General features: G+C 36.2%; 1 long non-coding RNA gene across 1 annotated transcript in view; it reads right to left on the bottom strand.

Annotated features, from left to right (window-relative positions):
- The window catches only part of LOC127085666 (uncharacterized), a 143,878-nt gene that overhangs the window by 958 nt on the left and 124,083 nt on the right, over positions 1-18,837 (bottom strand). The gene's annotated exons all lie outside the window — the stretch shown is intronic.

The following is an 18,837-nucleotide window of genomic DNA, read 5'->3' as shown; positions in this document are numbered from 1 at the left end:
CATCATACTTTTTCATAAAAATATTTCTATATCCTTAAAAAAATTTAGATATATTTTTAATATCTTTTAGCATCATAAAATAATAAATAATAACATTAACTAATAAAAATTAGGCTTAATTCATCTTTTGATCCCTTAACTTAATTTATTGTTTCTCTTTGGTCATTTAATTAAAAAAAGCAGTCCCTTCCATTAATTTTTATTTTAAAAAAAACATTAACTTGTTTGCGTGACACTACTATTGTTTTTTAAAAATCTAACATGATTTTTTGTTTGCCATTTTTTAATTTTATTAATTCACTTATTTTCATTTTTAATATATTTTGTATTTTCTTAATATATTTCATATTTTCTGCACTTATTTTCATTTCTATTCATTATTTGAAACAAACTGTAATTACCCTCTAAAGAAACTTGTAGCCGTCACTTTCTTTCTCTTTCTCCTTCTTTCTTCTTTTCTCCCCCAACATAGTACAACAGTCCTATTGTTATTTTTTTTCTAAAACAGAACAACAGTTGAATTGTGAAATGATGTGAGTATTGTACGTGGAGCGACGAAGAAGACTAAGACGCGACTGAGAGGTGTTGAGGGCGGCCAAAAAACGCACGATAAGGGTGAATCTCTATTTCCAACGTTGGTACGGTTTCACGTGGCAGAGAAGGCGTTGAAAGTGATTACCGAATCTGGAAAAAAAATTCTTCTCCTCTTCTTTTTCTTCTTCGTTTCTTTTCAGATTTGTGATGTTGTCATTTTTTGAGTTGTGATTTGGTATGGTGGTAGTGAAACTTGGAGGTTGTATGATGTTAGTCTGATAATGGTGTCGCTTTTTGTTCTCTAATGTTGCTTTTTGTTGTCTGTTGCTCAGTTATTGTTGTATTTGGTGTTGTTATGTATGGATTTCGAGGTGAAAAGTTTTTGGATTGAGGAAAAAGGAAGGACTGATTTCTGTGAAAGTGACCGGAGGGATTTGAGGGTGGTGGTTGTCTAAGTGTGGAAGAGAGATTTTGCTATTTTTACCTTCTTTTAAAACGCGTGAAAGAAAGATGTATCTGAGTTTTTTATTCTAGGAGTTTATGAAGAAAAATAATAAATTTTTTATTTATTATAGATTTATTGTGGTTCTTGATTGATGGAAGACAATAGATGATTTTGATGGATGAAAAAAATTGTTAAGAAATATTATGGATTGAAGAAAATCTGATAATGTGACCAAATCAAATTTCATAAAAAAATAATTATGGGCTGAGATTAATAATAAATTGATGAGTAATGGTAAAATTTAATTATGAAAGATATTTTGATAGAGAAATAATGAAAAACCTCATCATTTATGTTAAAGATGATCATAATAAAGAAATAATGAAAAATTTCTTGATTTTGCCGAGTTCTCATGCCAGGTTGGCAACATTTAACGTTTTTTCAGAAAAAGTAACGGAAGGGACAAATAATGCTAATGGAACTAATTTTAAGGGACTAAAGTGTAATGTTTTTTGGTTAAGGGACTAAAGTGAAATATTAAATTAATTTAAAGGACTTGGTGACTAATTATACCTAAAAATTATCATAAAATACTAGCAACAAACTAAAGTTGCATGACATAAAATTATATTAACATCAAAATAACCAATGAGTGAAACATTCAAAATTAGTTAAAGTCATGGTTAACTAGTAAATGTTAAGAGAATAAAATTGCAACAAATAAGTTAATATTCATCAAAATCATTAAAATTTTAATAATAAATGTTTGATTAGCGGGTCAATTGTTTTTTTGGGTTTTAGTCTAATTTTACTCGAAATTTGATTTTGGTCATGGGTTTTTTAGTTTTTAAACATATATTCATCTAATTATCCATCACGACCCACTTTTTTTGGATTTTATTGGGTGAATTTGATAGTTTTGTAGGTTGACCTAACTCATGTACACTCTTAATTAAGATATACATGTCATGGTCTTTATAAAAAGTTTTAAACATGGGTGACGCCTTAATGCAAGGAGAGTTCTATGAACGTGATCACGACAACGCTCGAAAAACTCATGGAGGCCGAGGAGATCACTCGAGAGAAGGGGTCCAAGGTGGTCCAAAATAGTAATAGATAGTGTGGAATAAAGAGGTGTCTCAGAAGACTAGGAAAGAAGTTATAACCTTTTAAAAAGTAATTAGCTTAGTATTTAATTAGTCTTTTGGTCCCGGTAAGTTTGCGAGTTTTTTATTTTCGTCCCTACATTTTTTTATGGAGTCTTTATATGTTACTTTATTGTTGGTGTTCGTCACTGACGTCAAAGTTTTGTTAAAAAATCATATGTGGCTAACGTTGCTGACTTGGATTTTATTTTATAATTTTCTATTCAGACACTTTTTTAAAATGTGGTTAAAATATTTCCCAAAAAAAAATCCTTAAAATTCATTTTACAATTTTAATATTAGTCCTTGTCAATTAGGGTTTTAGAAGAGAAAACATTTGTTAGCTTCGTGGGAGGAGATTGCGAGGAAGGCGACGTCTGTTGGCGGCAAATGTGGTAGACGAATCAAATACGCATTTGAGCAAGGCGGTTGATTCAATAAGGTATGAGTTTTACTATGAAATTTAATTACATGGGAAAATTTGTTAGGGATAGTGTAATATATTACCTAGGTGGGCATTAACATATATTAGACATTGATCATGATAAGTGGAACTTCTTTGAAGCTATTGGCATCGTGAAAGACCTTTGTTAACTTGAGCATTCAAAATATTGGTTATGATGGTATAACAATGAATCAGATAGGCACAGTAGAATGGTTTGTGATAGTGATGCTAATGAGGTTTATAAATTTGCACAATAAAACCCTAAATCCCGGTCAAACCTTAAAACCTTAAATCCATGTCTATTCCGGTTTAATGTTCGGTCCGGTTTTGATTAAGCTATTTATTCTTCATTCATAGAGGTTTATTTATGATAAATTCTCCTCATTAGCATTAACTTCAATCTGTCCCTAAATGGTCACAACAAAATCATCCTTCTCTGCGTTATTCTCAAAAGTATGGTTGTTTGACTTATTAAATCTACATAGTCATAATTTATTATGTCATTCACTTTTAACGCATGTATTCTAATTCAACAAAGAACACATAACACATTATATCATTAACACATTATGTCATTCATTATTAAATATAAAGAGGTAAATTCTTGTATTCCAATTCAACAAAGAACACGTAACACTCTCGTTCAACCAAAATACGATCACGAAGAGTATCTGATATGTTTCAAGAATCTTGTGTCCAAAAACTAGCTCATTCTAACCGTTAACGAATTCATAATTACTACTTTTCCAAAATCGATTAGAGAAAAATGAGAATCTCTAACCTTAAAATTCAAATTTCTTTTTTCTCTCCCAAATCCTATTTTAGCCTATTATATCTCTTAATATTTTTCACCAAATTATATGTTTGCCTATCTCTCTAAGTTAGTCTCATTTTTATGTGACTTTTATCAATGTCAATTATTTATATTTCACGTATAGAATTGTTTTATGACTAAATATAAGACATTAGTCTTTCCATTTTTTATATTATATATATATATATATATATATATATATATATATATATATATATATATATATATATATATATATATATATATATATATATATATATATATATATATATATATATATACTACATTGTGATTTTTTTGTTGAAATGATCACAATTTTTAAAAAGAATTCCAAAATAACCTTTTTTTTAAAAAAAATCCAAAATAACCACCTTTTAAAATAGATGCACCATATGAACTAGCACATCCATTTTTCATCATGAAGAGACACCAATGCTTATGGCACTTGCATTGGTAGCCTCATGAAGAGGCGTCAATGCGTATGGCGCATGTATTTTGGCTTATGAAGAGACGTCAATGCCTCTGACGCTTGTATGTCTTGACATGTCAGGCGCCTAGCCTCTTGTCGCATGCATTTTCTATCTCATCTGTATAAATATCTCACCCTGTATGCAATATTTTTCAACAAATCTTACTCTACAACCATATTTTCTTTCATTCAACTTCACTCTCCTTCAAGTTTTTTAGTTTTAACCATGTCTGAATACATTCACAAGCGAAATGTTGATTTAATATTTTTCGCCGTTGCGTCTCCGATAAAGATTCGACTTTGGAATATAGATTCGTTTGAACGTCTTAATCGAACGTTGAACAGTTAGTTAAATGGAGAAATTGGGGATGGTGAAAGGATTAGAAGAGTCCAATTACTTGTGTCCACGCTTAACCAAAATGGACAAGTGCGTGAATGGATGGATATTAAGACTGACCGAGACGTTCATAGGATGATGCGTTACATGTTCAAAATTGTTTTGATGATCGTAATTGCTTAGTTATTGTATTGTAGCTGTTTTAATTGCTTGTGTTGTTGTTTATGTAATGATATATCCTCACAAACTTATAATATGAAATAAATTTAATTTTTCATATATTGCAACAGAGGTACTGATCAATGTATTTTGATGCACATTCTTCTATAATTGTACTTAGCCATTTATCTAGTTTATTTTACTTATTTTACTATTTTATTATGTTTTTAGATTTAAGTTCATGTTTGCCTTTAATCTATTTTCGTTTGCTATTTTCAGTTTTAACGGTTATTTGATACATGTCCATTATTCGGATCATAACTTGAGCTACGGGATGTCGTTTTGCAAGTTCTGACATGCGTTGGAAATCTAAGAGAAAGATCTACAACTTTAATATTGAAGTCAAAAGCTGATTCAGAGTGCATACGTCTCAAGTAATTCGTTGAAGTTTCGTATTTTAGGAAATATTTTCTTTTGGGCCATTTGTTGGGCCGAATTTAGGTTTTCCAGCCCAGTTTGAATTATAAGTGAAACCCTTATTCTGTTTAAAAGGGGAAGCCGTGGTACTGTAGCAAACACAAATTATTCATAATAACTTTTTTTCTTTCGTGTGATCATGAAGAGGAACTAATCTCTTAGAGTCAATCTGCTGTAACCGAATTTCCAAGGCTTTGAGGTTTTTATTCTATCAATTTAATTTCGTTCTCTTTCAATTCTATTCTATGAAATTTCATTTGTTTAATCTATATTTTATGGAATGATTTTGATTAAATTCGTATGATTTCATTCCTAACTATTAATCGCCGTTTTCGTCGCTTTGTCATTAAATTGCATTTGTAAATCGTGTTTGCTTAATTCACGATTATATTTATCCGTTTGCTTAATTCGGAATATAGGAATATAAATCTGTCATATATCTATTGCGCTTGTCAATCGAAATTGAACTCAATAAAGATCGAAGCCGCTTAGGAAATTGGTAGGTAAAAACCAATGATTAGCCGGAAACCAAAAATAGTAGATTGACTTATTTTATAATCGCTTATTTTAATCACTTATTTTTGCTTTGTTTTCTAAATCGACTAATAAACATAAACCCCTCTTAAATCGATTTCATTAGGTTAAGAATAATACAAGAATCCTTGCGATACGATACTCGAGTTGTCGCTTCCGCTAAACTACAGTTTTCTAATTACTCGTTTTGACTCGTGCGCGACAGCGGATCAAATTGGCGACGTTGTCGGGGATTCTTGTTGTTTTTAATTGTTAGTTGAGTCATAGGCGTCGATTGTAGTGTTTTGGCCCTCCGATTTGCTGTTTTGGCCAATTCGCGTTCGTTCGTCCGACCTGGTCTGTCCTGGTCCGAAAACCCGGTTTTTTGAAAAATTGTGTCCGATTCAAATTTTGTTTTGTCTACTAGGAGCAAAAAAATCGTGCGATCATTAGTCCCTTACTCAAATTCCCAAATTCATCTTTTTTCTATTTTTTTATGAATTTTTTACTGTTTTCATAGTCTCGAAAAAATTCCAAAAATTTTCCAAAATTCTTATTTCGTCTAATTAGATAAAATTTTGTGTTTTTGTATTTTTCTGAATTTATTTTTATCATATTTCTTTTTTTTTTGTTTCTGCCTAATAGGGACATTATTGGCATTTTCACATTTGTTGTTGCGTTAGTTCATAGTTATACTCTCATGGTCTGAAACCCTAGTTGTTGCGAAGAAGAAGAGGAAATTGGAGCGAAGAAGACGACGGTAGTTGTGTAAGACCCGAATTTTGACCCTAAGATCCCTCATGCTACTTCATCATATGCTACTTTTGTATTTAAATACCCTTCAACTTGACTTCATGAGGACTGTCGTTGCTCATGAAATCAATTGAAGATATTTAAATGGGGGCAATTGTCGCACATCGAAAAAATGAGAACACGACCTAGCGAAGCGCAATCGCACGCTCACATGATGGACTAAACAGAGTCGCCGCCAAACTTTATTTATTCCTAAAAAGGAAAGGGGAAATATCAACAAAACCCAAGAAAGAACGACAATGATTACGGTTGTCGCAACCAAAACAGGGTTCGGGAGTCGATTACGCAAGGGGAAGGTATTAGCACCCCTTACGTCCGTTGCACTCAACGGGAACCATTAGGTTAATTGTGTGCGTCAGTGTTAGCTTGAAATATTAGACTTCTCAAGTTATTATGAGGGAAAGAATAATAGGATCAAAAGAAAAGAGAAGATGTTTTTTTATTTTTTTTGCAACGAAGGAGACTAAACCTAAGTTTTTCATTAATGGGCCTGACAAGATTTACATATCCTGCTCCTATGTATCTTCGGGTGCAATAGAGAACCCAAGGCTTATGTAGTTCTGGGTAGAAAAATATTTGTTTGTTGGTCGATTTTAGCGAAAGTTATATTGTATTAATCGATGAAAACATTGGTTTACCCAAAACAAATGAGGAGCAGACGTATACCACACATCGAATGAATTTACAAATCAACATTCGAAAAAACGTCACTTATCTTAACTCAACAATTATGGCCGAAGCATTTCTTTACATCACCTTAAGACAAGGTGTCTTTCGTTTATGAAAAGGTTTTTCTGATCAATCGCACGGCGGCGAATAAAAGAGTTTGATTGGTTGAATGTATTTTCGGGCTTGAAAGACGAGTATTTATGACTTGCAAGCTCTTACAACTTGGGTCTAATCCTCGGGACTACATCTGGACCTTTCACCCAGGTAATCTTTTTCCACCAATTTTATTGAGAAAAGAAGTTTGAATATTTACAAGTATTTTGAAGAGAAGACGAATACTTATGGCTCGCAAGCTCTTACAACTTGGGCCTAGCATTCGGGATTATGACTGGATATTTCATTCGGGTAATCTTTTTCTTCAAATTCACTTATGAACATGATTTGAATATTGGAGTGTTCTGAAGAGAAGACGAATACTTATGGCTTGCAAGCTCTTACAACTTAGGTCTAATATTCGGGATTACGACTTAATATTCCATCCAGGGTAATCTTTTTCTTCACATTTTACTTAGAAAAGATTTAAATGAAAAGGTTAATGTGAAGGTTTGAGATTAAAATGATCGAAGTATGGATGTTTGAAATCAAAGGAAGCTGAATGGATACCTTCACACAGACTTGACATAAAAGGACCCGAAATAAATCGATTATAAATAAATAAATAAATATATGAACAAATAAGTAAGTTTCCTCTTTTTTTTACGCATTTAAAAATAAAAATAAAAATAAAAATAAACGAAAATAGAATAAAACAATAATGTTTTTTTTAAAATTAAATAGGGGATACGGAAGAAAAAAAAGATTAATCTAAATCGAATAGTTATGAAAGGAAAATAGAATAAAGAATGGCGATTCTAAGAAAATAAATTAATGAAACCAAAACAATGCCAAGGATCGAATTAACAGCTTAATGGGAAACAGAATATGTCTCAACCACTAGGACATGAGCAACCAGTTGGGAAACACGTTCAACCATTAATACAAACATCAAAACCAAGTCATTTTTTTTATAAAAAAACAACATTGGGCCCAAAAATGGGTGGAACAATTTTAAAGGGGGAAGGCGGTTCAGGAGATCCAATTGGATCTCAATCGACCCGCCCAAAAACAACATAAAACAAACCAGTGAAGACAAAACCCTAACCTAAAACTAAAAACGTCCGCTCAAGACCTTCACCTAGCTTCAATTTTTTTCTTCTTCACGAACCAAACTTATGATTCAACACGGCCTCACCATACGTACCAAACTCACACAATGGCGAATCGATCGACCCTAACTCAAAAATGGCCGCTCTCACGGTTGCGAATCGGCCAACCAAAACCTCCACGGTGGCTGACCCTGAATCAACGGGAACCAAACTCTCACAGTTTCACATTGGGCTATGAAGAATCGACGGTCAGGCCATCAACAAGAAAATGGGAGACGAAACAAAATTATACATCAACCAGAGCATGTGTATATTGAGTAGAACGAATATGAAAAGTTCAAAAAGAAAAAACATGATGAGAAATAAGAATGGTCAGGAAGGGGTACCGATCTCAGGTACATGTCTCTGACTTTTGCTCTTTCGATAATAAGAAATTTTCTGTTAGGTTTTGTGGTATGTGATTTTTTTCTGAGGAATATTTTGAAGATGTTGGCTATTGGCTATTGATCTATCTTTGATTTTTTTATTTTCCTTACTGCTGTTTTTTTTTATGTTTTTTTTTTCGGATCCTCCTTGGAACTTCTTGGTACTGATGTGTTAGAGAAATATGGTAGCTATTTATCTTTCGAAAGAATAGAATCCCCCTCCACTTCTGCTTGTTTGTTTGATTCAAAAGATAAATAAGAACAACTGGCTAACACCTTTTTTGAAGTCAGAAATTAACTCTCATTTTGGTGAAACTATGTTTTATTATTGAGAACCTGCACATTACCCCATTCTATTTTTTTTTAAAATTATTTTGGACTTGTTTCTGAAATTATGCTAACTGTGGTACCTGTTTGTATAGGTCCGACTTAGAAATCAGATGATGCTCCAACCAAATCAAGTTTTAAGGGGTCCCTCACTTGGACATATTTTCTCTTTTTTAATGTAATTTGTTACTATAAAAAATACCTGGACCTTATTATAATGTGAAAACTTATTTTTATATTTTTTGAGTTTTTTTTCTATATTTGTGATGTAGAAGACAAAGTGAAATTAAATATAAATATTTTTTGAATTTTAAGATAGAGGAGTGATATTTATTTATAAAATGTGACCAAATACTTTACTCAAATCCAATTAACAGAATCAAAATAAATTATCATGCCCATGAGTACCCCTTTTTAAAACAAATTTTAATTATTATTATTACTTCTACTTAACATAAGAAACCTCTTGCTATAACCTAAGAACAATACCATGATAAGACCATTAGAACCTAATTTTAGGAATGCCAAGATATAACTTTAAATAGTAAAGCCAAACCTTAATACAATCCAAACAAAACCTTCCACATATTCAAACACTAAATATAATGCAACAAGTGTAAATTATGGATGTATGATAAAAGAAATGCTTGGAAGAAAAAATGCATGAATGACATAGTATATGATAGATGTTTGTATGAGTTAATCACAATTTTACGAGTAATTGTGATTAGAAAATCAAGACTTTAGTCAACCACAAGTGGCATCCAGAAAGGTCAGGAATCATCTAAATCAATCACCTTAATGACTTAAATGATTTATGATAAAAAATAATGAGTTGAGCTTATCAAACTAAACACAAACAAATATATTTAATCCTTAATTATTGAATTTTAATCTATGCATGAAGATGGGATCATATGACCAGATGAATTGATCATGATGCAAAATGCAATGCTAGTTAATAATGAATGCAAACGAATAGACATAAATGAGTGAATGCAGATGAATGATTGTTGATGAATTAGGTGGGGGGAAATTTAGGGTATGACACTTCTTTACACTCAATTTCCCCATTACTCACTAATATTATGGTTCCAAGTTCTAACATTTGGCATCAAGAGTTTGATTTTTATCCATAAATACCTAGTGTACAACATGAATTATGTCTTCAATGAAAGAATCCCTACAAACATACTCATCCTTGATGTGAAGAATTATGAAAATTGGTGCAAACAAATGAAGGTATTGTTTGGCTACCAAGATGTTCTTAAAGTGATCAAATTTAACCGGTTACGTAAAAGCTATAACCGGTTACAAGTAGAAGAAAATTTCATGATGAGTACGAAAGACTCAACTCATTGCAACGAGGAATGGTATTTGGACTCCGGTTGTTCTACTCATATGATGGGGAGGAAGGATTGGTTTGTTAAAATCAATCGTGCCATGAAGGACAAAGTGATGTTCACGGATGACACCACTCTAGCGGCCGATGGGATCGATGATGTTTTGATCATGAGAAAGGATGATGGAAATTCCTTGATCAAAGATGTATTTTAAATTTCAGGAATCAAATATAAACTTATAAGTATTGGCCAATTGCTTGAGAAGGGTTACAAGATTCACATGAAAAATAAAGGGTTGCGCATTATGGATGCATAATGGGTTTTGGCCCATAAAGCTTATATGGCTGCAAATAGAACTTTCAAGGTTGAAATGAAGGTTATGGATCATAGGTGTCTTGCTACAGCGGCTAGTCAAGAATAGTGGATATGGAATTACCGTCTTGGGCATCTAAATTTCTAAGATCTCAAAGACTTTGCAAAAGAACGGAATGGTAACGATGTTGATCAACATACCAACTGGAATTTGTGAAGAATGTGGTGAGCGAAGCAACATAAGGGTAAATTCAACAAGGATGCAGGTTGTAGAACCAAGAATCACCTTGAGATGGTGTATTCATATGTGTGTGGACCGATGCACGTTGACTCAATTGGTGGTAATAAATATTTTGTCACATTCATCGACGGTCATAGTAGAAAGCTATGTGTTGGCGTTAACTGTCAACAAGATTTTAGGAACTATAATAGGAATATAGTTATTAATTATTAATTACCATGATTTGGCTATAATTATTCTGATTTAGTTATAATTAGAAATAGGTTTTCTGTGTATATAAATATAACCTATTTCCTCCTTGTAATATACGATTGAAATAATATGAAAGTTTTATATCAGTTTAACGTGGTATCAGCCGCCAGGTCTTAATTCTGACCTACGGTAACACTTTCCATCCTTCTTCCATGACCGACTCGGATTCAAACTCCGATGAGGTTACTTCGTCTTCCATTCTTGTTGAATTGATGACGAAAATGACGGAAGTTCTGAACCGTGCGTCAGCCCCGTCACAAATTGGCTCTGACCATACGGTGGCACCGATTGGAATCAAGTTAGATGGCAACAACTATCCCCTTTGGTCCCAGGTGGTCGAGATGTATATCTCGGGCAAAGACAAACTAGGATATATCAATGGAGATCTCCCGCAACCCCCTCAAACAAATCCTACGTTTCGACGTTGGCGGACTGACAACGCGATTGTTAAGGGATGGATAATCAACTTAATGGACCCTTCTCTAATCTGCAACTTTATTCGCTTCTCCACTGCCAAGCTGGTGTGGGATGCAATTGCGACCACGTACTTTGATGGCAGTGACACCTCCCAGGTGTATGACCTTCGGCGACGGGTGACACGTCTTAAACAAGCCGGTGGTACTCTTGAAAAATATTATAACGATCTCCAAGGACTTTGGCGTGAGATAGATTTTCTTCGTCCAAATTCGATGACATGTCAAGTTGATATCCAACACTACAATACACTTATCCAAGAAGAACGAGTGTATGTGTTTTTGGATGGACTTGATGACCGCTTAGATAATATCAGAAGCGATGTTTTACAAATGAAATCGTTTCCAATAGTGGAGCAAGCATATGCACATGTTAGGAGGGAAGCTTTTCGTCAGGCAGTGATGACAGACAACTCCAATGAATTATCTGGAGCAGTTCTTGCATCTAAGGGTCTCAAATTACATAGCAGTAAGATACTTTCTCAATCCAAACATAAAGAACCATCTAATGGCACTAAGTGCTCTCATTGTGGAGGTAACAAACATACTAGCGAGACCTGTTTTAAGCTTCATGGATATCCAGACTGGTGGACAGATTTTCAGGCTCGAAAGCGTCGCGATACAACTAATAGCAACCCGGGAAAAGCTGCAGTAGCTACTGTCGAACCCCATCTTTCCCTCATTCCAAAATCAAGTTCCCACACCACTGAAGGTAATGTTCTGATTTTCTCTAATCATGATGATGACTCTAATGCATGGATACTTGATTCCGGAGCTACCGATCATATGACGTTCGATGCTGCTGATTTTTCTGAACGTTCAACCCCTCGACGCTCAAGTATTGCCAACGCAAATGATGGTTTATCGGCGGTAACAGGGGCTGGAACTGTGACGTTATCACCAGCCCTTTCGCTTTCAAATACACTACTTGTTCCCTCTCTATCTCATAAGTTGCTGTCTATGAGTCAAGTTACAAAAGACTTGAACTGTGTTGTGCTGATTTATCCTTTTCTTTGTTTCCTTCAGGATATTCTCACGAAGGAGATCATTGGGTGTGGTACTAAGAGAGGATTTTAGTGTAAGCCGAGCGCATCACATGCATTATCCAAGAAACAATAATGTGGAGCAAGTCTTACTTTGGCATCGCCGATTAGGCCATCCTTCGTTTGGCTACCTGAAACATGTGTTCCCAAGCTTATTTTCAGATACATCTTTGTTGAACTTCAAATGTGAAGCTTGTATTTTAGCCAAGAGTCATCGAGTTACTTTTCCATCAAGTATGAATAAAAGTAATGCTCCGTTTGCTTTAATCCATTCTGATGTATGGGGTCCATCCCCAAAATCTTCTATCTCTGGTTATCGGTGGTTTGTGATATTTGTTGATGATTGCACTCGAATGACTTGGATTTATTTGCAAGTTTTGTGTATTCCTGTTTGACTTGTCAGAAGTCGAAGATTGAGCATCAGAAGCCGTCTGGGCTAATGCAACCGTTGGCTATTCCAGAGTGGAAGTGGGATAGTATCAGTATGGATTTTGTTTCTGGGTTGCCGAGAACAAGTAAGAATTTTGAGGCTATTTGGGTGATTGTTGATAGATTGACGAAGTCGGCTCATTTCATTCCGATCAGAATGGATTATCCGTTAGAGAGGCTAGCTGAGTTGTATATTGAGAGGATTGTAAGTTTGCATGGTATTCCGTCGAGTATTGTTTCGGACAGAGATCCTAGATTTACATCGAAGTTCTGGGAAGGTTTGCAGAGAGCTTTGGGAACTAAGTTGAGATTGAGTTCTGCATATCATCCGCAGACTGATGGTCAGACTGAGAGGACGATTCAGTCATTAGAGGATCTTTTGAGAGCTTGTGTGTTAGAAAAGGGAGGTGCGTGGGATTGTTATTTACCTTTGGTTGAGTTTACCTACAACAATAGTTTTCATTCGAGTATAGGTATGGCACCGTTTGAAGCTTTGTATGGTAGGAGATGTCGGACACCTTTATGTTGGTATGAGTCCGGTGAGAGTGCTGTGGTTGGGCCGGAGATTGTTCAACAAACTACGGAAAAGATTAAAATGATTCAGGAGAAGATGAGAATTGCTCAGAGTCGTCAGAAGAGTTATCATGACAAGAGGAGGAAGTCACTTGAGTTCCAAGAGGGAGATCATGTGTTTCTTCGTGTTACTCCGATAACTGGTGTTGGTCGAGCTCTGAAGTCGAAGAAGTTGACACCTCGATTTATTGGTCCTTATCAGATTTTGGAGAGGATAGGAGGGGTAGCCTATCGTATCGCTTTACCGCCGTCACTTGCAAATTTGCATGATGTTTTTCATGTGTCTCAGCTGAGGAGGTACATTCATGATCCGTCGCATGTAGTCCAAGTAGATGATGTACAGGTGAGAGATAACCTGACTGTTGAAACATCACCTATGAGGATCGAGGATCGAGAGTTGAAGCAGTTGCGGGGTAAAGAGATTGCCTTAGTGAAGGTAGCTTGGGGAGGACCAGCAGGTGGCAATGTGACTTGGGAACTGGAGAGTAAGATGAAGGAGTCTTATCCAGAGTTGTTCGATTGAGGTATGTTTTCGAGGACGAAAACTCTTTTAGTGGGGGAGAGTTGTAACACCCCGATAATAATAAAATAATTATTTAAATTAAGTCAATAATGTAATTATTAATTTGATTAAATAATTAGAAATTTTATTATTATTATTTTGGATTATTATTTTGGAATAATAATTATTGGAATAATTATTTATTGGAATATATAAGTTGGAATAGTAAAAAAGTCCCAATTTTGGAAAAAGGGTTTTCACGTGAAAAGGAAAGGAGAAGCGGCTGAAAGAGAGAAAGGGCAAAAGGCAGAGCAAGAGAAGAGGAAGAGCTTGAAGCTGCAGAATTGCCGGATTAACTCAGGTAAGGGGGGTTTATCGTCGATTTAACGGGTATTATATGATAATATGTCATGGGTAGTGATAGACCTTTGAATTACTTCTGAATTGGATGATTATGGTGAATTTGTGAACTTTTGGATGAACGAGATTGAGGCGTGATTGAGAAAGAATTCGTAGGAATTTGATGTAAACGTGTTAGATTCTGTGTAATCGAATAAAATAGTGAGTTGTATTGACAATATGAACGATTATTTGATGTAATTGGGACGGTGGAAGGTTGGAGCGGATAGGTTTCGGAATAGGGAAAACCATTGTAGATCCGAAGTCTGGTTCCTGTAGCAGAGGATTCTGTTCGCACGCGATTCGCGGCGCGAAGCCCCGTTCGCGGCGCGAACTGGAAAATCCAGAGGGGGGTTCTGTGACGCACAGGTCGCGGCGCGAACCCTGCTGCGCGGCGCGAACTGTGCTGTGCAGAAGTGGATGTAAGTGAGTTTTGAGTGCAGTTTTGGCTGTTTAGGCTGAGTGATGTGACTTAGCTGAGATACGATGTAGTAGGGATCATTTCCCATTGCTTGAGTAGTATAGGTATTAGTGGAGTGTGCTAATACTGCGTTTGATTTTACGGCATGATGTGGTATGCTTTTGGTGTTAAAATGTATTATTGATGTGGGATGATATGCATGATGCTGTTAATGTATCAGTTATGTATGCATTTGTGGATAAACTGTTTTATGGCTTAGAGTGTGAGCTTATGTTTATTCTGGAATTGTTGTTGTTGTTGCATTGCTAGGTGATTAGCATGCATATTCTAGCCTTCGGGGCTGTAGCTAATTCCCATTGTGAGGAATTAGTGAGTAAAACCATTGTGGTTTTGTTGTTGTTGATGTTTGCATACTAGATGAGTAGTGTGCATAGTCTAGCCTTTGGGGCTGTAGCTAATTCCCATGGTGAGGAATTAGTGAGTGAGTCACTAGATCTCAATGAGTGGGACTAGTGAGCTTAGTAGCCGTATCCAGAGGGATCGGTGAGCTTGAACTGTAGGTTCAAGAACAGTCGGTACCGCATGTGTGGAGTCTCATTGCATAACGAATATGTGGCATATAATATGAATGGATGGATTCCAATATTATATGTGTGTTGTTTTGTTGTGTTGTTGACGTTGAGTATGGTTGAAGTTGTACATATGCTATATGTTATTGTTGAATATGATGTTTGAACGGATACTGTCGTTGCTGAGTGTATAGTCCGGTTAGGGTGAATTAATGCGTTATTTACTTAACATTACATGCTGTTGTATAATGCTTGTTATATTGATTGAGAAACTCACCCTTACGCCTATTTTTCAGGTAACGAGCAGTGAGTTGAGTAGAAGCTAGTACTATGAAGTTTAGTGTCGTCCCTAGTAGGTCATGCTCTGGTAGATGTAACATCGGGAGGGGATGTTTGCTATGTTTTCCTTTAGTCGTTGAATAACTTTACATGTACTGTAGTACATGATTTAAATGTTGATTTTGTATCCGCTGCGAATTATGCAAAGAGTTTTGTTTTAATTAAATAAATGAGAATGACAGGATATTTTGATGAATGTTGTGAAAGATTGTGTGACACCCTTCGGGGCATAAATTACTCTGATGATTTTTATACATTGTTATATGTTAATATTTTAATTAAATATTTTGGGGTATTTAGAAGGGTGTTACATTAGTGGTATCAGAGCATAGTCGGTCGTGTCGAGTCGTAATTATTCTGTTTCCCCTGTACGGGATAGGTGTGGTGTAACCCTATCGGTACTTATTTTGGTTTGACTTATTGGACTTTCAGAATAGAGATGGCTGGAAGAGGTAGAGATGATGCTGCAATTGCTGAGGCTCTGGGTATGCTAGCTGGAGTACTTGGAGGAAATCCGAATGTTGTGGGAATGGGAGCTACTCGTCAGTTGAGTGAGTTCCAGAAGAACAATCCTCCAATGTTCAAGGGAGCATACGACCCAGATGGTGCTCAGAAGTGGTTGAAGGAGATTGAGAGAATCTTCAGAGTAACTGAGTGTGCTGATAACCAGAAGGTCAGGTTCGGTACACATATGCTGTCAGAGGAAGCTGACGATTGGTGGGTTGCTACCCGCACTGAGTTGGAATCTGCTGGTAATACTGAGATCACTTGGGCTGTGTTCAGGGAAAGATTCCTGAGGAAGTATTTTCCAGAGGATGTCAGGGGGAAGAAAGAAATAGAATTCTTGGAATTGAAACAGGGTAACAGGTCGGTTACTGAGTATGCTGCGAAATTCACAGAGCTGTCAAAGTACTATACTCCCTATAGTGAGGCTGCTGGAGAATTTTCCAAGTGTGTGAAGTTTGAGAACGGGTTGCGTCCCGAGATCAAGCAGGCAATTGGATATCAGCGAATCAGGGTGTTTTCTGATTTGGTTGACTGTTGTAGAATTTTTGAACAGGATTCCAAAGCCAGAGCAGAGAGCTATCAGCAGAGGGTTGATAGGAAGGGTAAGAATCAGATGGATCGTGGGAAACCGTATGCAGCTGGCAAAGGTTTCCAGAGACAGAGTGGGATGAAGAGGCCTAGTGGGGGAGACTCTAGTGCTCCTGTTAAGTGTTACAGATGTGGTCGGGCTGGACATCGTGTTCATGAGTGTACCAGTGCTGAGATGAAGTGTTTCAAGTGTGGAAAAGGTGGTCACTTGGCTGCAGAGTGCCGATTGAAGACTGTAACTTGTTTCAACTGTGGAGAGTTGGGCCATATCAGTCCCCAGTGCCCTAAGCCGAAGAAAGAGAATCAGTCAGGAGGCAAGGTCTTTGCTTTATCGGGTTCTGAGACTTCTGCAGATGATCGGTTGATCCGAGGTACGTGTTATATTAATGGCTTTCCTCTTATAGCTATTATTGACACAGGTGCTACTCATTCTTTTATATCATTGGATTGTGCTGTAAAACTTAAGTTAGAAATATCTGAGATGCTTGGAAGTATGGTGATTGATACTCCTGCGAAGGGTTCAGTGACTACTACTTCGGTTTGTTTAAGTTGTCCTTTGAGTATATTTGGTAGAGACTTTGGGATAGACCTTGTGTGTCTTCCATTAGTGCAGATTGATGTTATTCTGGGCATGAACTGGTTGGTGTTCAACCGAGTCTATATCAACTGTTTTGATAAGACTGTGATATTTCCTGAGATCGAGGAAGGACATAGTTTGTTTCTATCAGCAAGGCAAGTGAATGAGGAAGTAGCTGATGGGGCAGAGTTGTTTATGTTGTTAGCAACTTTGGAGGCTAAAGATAAACTGGTGATTGGCAATCTAGTCGTGGTGGGTGATTTTCCTGATGTGTTTCCGGAAGAAGTGAATGAATTGCCGCCAGAGCGTGAAGTTGAGTTCTCGATTGAATTGGTACCTGGTACTAGGCCAATATCGATGGCTCCGTATCGTATGTCTGCTGTTGAGTTAACTGAATTGAAGAGTCAGTTGGAAGATCTGTTGGATAAGAAATTTATTCGTCCGAGTGTGTCACCTTGGGGTGCACCAGTGTTGTTGGTTAAGAAGAAAGAAGGTACTATGAGATTGTGTGTGGACTACAGGCAACTGAATAAAGTGACGATTAAGAATCGGTATCCGTTACCGAGGATTGATGATTTGATGGATCAGTTGGTTGGTGCGAGTGTGTTCAGCAAGATAGATTTGAGATCTGGGTATCATCAGATACGTGTGAAGACTGAGGATATTCAGAAGACTGCTTTTAGGACAAGGTATGGACATTATGAGTATTCTGTAATGCCTTTTGGTGTGACTAATGCGCCTGGAGTATTCATGGAGTATATGAATAGGATTTTCCATCCGTATCTAGATCAATTTGTTGTGGTGTTTATTGATGACATTTTGGTGTATTCGAAATCTGAAGAGGAGCATGCTGAGCATTTGAGAGTGGTTTTAGGAGTTCTGCGAGAAAAGCAGTTATATGCTAAACTATCTAAGTGTGAATTTTGGTTAGAGGAAGTAAGTTTTCTTGGTCATGTGATTTCAAGAGGTGGTGTTGCTGTTGATCCTTCTAAGATAGAAGCGGTATCTAAGTGGGAAGCTCCGAAGTCAGTTTCTGAGATAAGGAGTTTTCTTGGACTTGCAGGTTATTATAGGAAGTTCATCGAAGGATTTTCCAAGTTGGCGTTACCGTTGACGATGTTGACTAGGAAGGGGCAAGCGTTTGTTTGGGATTCAAAATGTGAAGAAGGTTTCCAAGAGTTAAAGAGAAGGTTAACTACTGCTCCTATTCTGATATTACCGAGTTCGTCGGAATTATTTGAAGTTTACTGTGATGCTTCATTGTTGGGTTTAGGTGGGGTGTTGATGCAGAATAAGCAGGTTATAGCTTATGCTTCGAGACAGCTGAGGGTTCATGAGAGGAACTATCCGACGCATGATTTAGAGTTGGCAGCTGTGGTATTTGTTCTTAAGTTATGGAGGCATTATTTGTATGGGTCAAGATTTGAAGTTTTCAGTGACCATAAGAGTTTAAAGTATTTGTTTGATCAGAAAGAGCTGAATATGAGACAGA

Source organism: Lathyrus oleraceus, chromosome 5, assembly GCF_024323335.1.
Source record: "Lathyrus oleraceus cultivar Zhongwan6 chromosome 5, CAAS_Psat_ZW6_1.0, whole genome shotgun sequence".
Lineage (NCBI taxonomy): Eukaryota > Viridiplantae > Streptophyta > Magnoliopsida > Fabales > Fabaceae > Lathyrus > Lathyrus oleraceus.
Note: the sequence above shows the minus strand (reverse complement) of the source record. Positions and strands in the feature narration are given on the sequence as shown.